Here is a 1,636-nt window from a genome sequence, read left to right as displayed (position 1 = left end):
CCACCTGCACCTGGACCAGCTGATGCAGCCCAAGAGCGCCAAGAGCAATGTCTGTGCCAGGAGCAATGCTGGAATTTTAGTGAGGTACTTTGTGGGGGAGGGGTCACTGCTCTTTGGCTGGATCACGTGGGGTGCCTTAAGCTCAATCAGAAGGGAGACAGCTCGATCTCATTTTTTTTCCTCACATTTAACTTTTATTTATTACTTTTTTCAATGCTGCATACAACAATATTTATTTCATTTGTTTGCTGCTTGTATTTTTTTTTTCTTAAAGTGAGAGGGAAATTTTGTGGCCTTTTTAAAAAAAATTCTTTAACTATAGCCCACCTTAAGCTTTCTAAATTGTATAATACTTAAGCAAGCTTAAAGGGGAAAAGGGGTTTTTGCAAACAATCACTTGGAGAAAGGAAAGGTTGCTTGGTGAATCATGCCCTACAGTGGGTGATTAACTCCTTGTAGAATTTTCATTTTTAATTAACTGTGCTTAAGGTTTTAATTATTTCAGTGTTCTCTCTTTACAGCAGCTCATACTGATGAAGGTGCATGCGCTGAATGATGTCACAGCAGTCGTTGAACACGCGGTGAATATTCTCGGGGTCCACAGCGCAAGTGAAGTGGGGGTAGCAGTAGTGGTGCCCATCGCACTGGCCGCCCACATTGAACATGTGGAAGTTGACCTTGTCCACCTGGAACTTGGTCTCAAAGATTCCAGAAGTCAGAACACGGCAACGCAGCAGGTCCTGGTCGCTGGGCACATAGTCAGCCTGCTTGATGACATCGATTTTGTCCAGGAAGTGCTGGGCACAGTCTATGAGCTGGTATTCATTGGCACGCTCGTAGCAGGCATGCACCCCTTAATCTTCCCAGAGCTCCTTGGCATGCTCGTAGAATTCAGGGGGAAAAATCAAAGTCAGGCACGTTCATCACCCTCAGGATGTAGTCCTCTCTGAACTGGTTCTCCGGGTTGGCCAGCTCCACAGGGGGTAGCAGGTTGCTCATGGTGGCCACATTTGTTTCAGTGGCCTCCTTCAGGTTGTTATTGATGTCCTGCACTTTGGTTGCCTTCTCACCATCGCTGTTGCTCCTGGTAGCCTCCCTCTCCATTAAACCCATTAACATGCAGGATCCTCACCTGCTTTACAATGGTGCTCTCACCAGATTCTCCAGCACTCAGCAGCAGCAGCAGGCTGTGCATGGGCCGGTAGACCTGCTTGTCCTTCTGCAGCTGCTTCTCCATCTTTTTGGCCTCGCACTGCGCCTTCTCCTTTTTGTGCTGGCCCTTGGTCTTGCTGTTGCCAAGACAGCCCATGGCAGCGGCTGGGGATGCCCAGCTATGGCGTGAATCTCCAGGTGGAGCCGTAGCCAGGCAGGCGGGCAACGGGAGGGCATGTGGCATAGCCTGCGCAGAACACACTGCTCCCGCCCCTGAGCCCACTCAAGGGGGAGATGATGGCCGCGGAGGGTGAGCGCATGAGAGTGAGAGCCACAGAGCTGCTGCCGAAAACACCGCCGCTCTTCTCAAGCTCATTTTTGAAGGGAAAACCAAGGATTTCTGGTTTTCCAATCAGGTCTCTGCCCTCCATCTTTTGTCTCCTCATTTACAGTACGTTAACTGCCTCTAGTCTAGAATACTTTG

The 1,636-nt window shown here is 49.4% G+C and overlaps 1 pseudogene; it reads right to left on the bottom strand.

The window, feature by feature from the left end:
* Nucleotides 1-515: 515 nt before the first annotated feature.
* On the bottom strand, nucleotides 516-1,309 carry LOC102850990 (annotated as a pseudogene).
* Between the last annotated feature and the right edge of the window lie 327 nt (nucleotides 1,310-1,636).

Source organism: Elephantulus edwardii, unplaced genomic scaffold (genome assembly GCF_000299155.1).
Source record: "Elephantulus edwardii isolate Elephantulus edwardi_28Jun2011 unplaced genomic scaffold, EleEdw1.0 scaffold00411, whole genome shotgun sequence".
Taxonomy (NCBI): domain Eukaryota; kingdom Metazoa; phylum Chordata; class Mammalia; order Macroscelidea; family Macroscelididae; genus Elephantulus; species Elephantulus edwardii.
The sequence above is the reverse complement of the archived record's forward strand: the minus strand, read 5'-3'. Positions and strand labels throughout refer to the sequence as shown.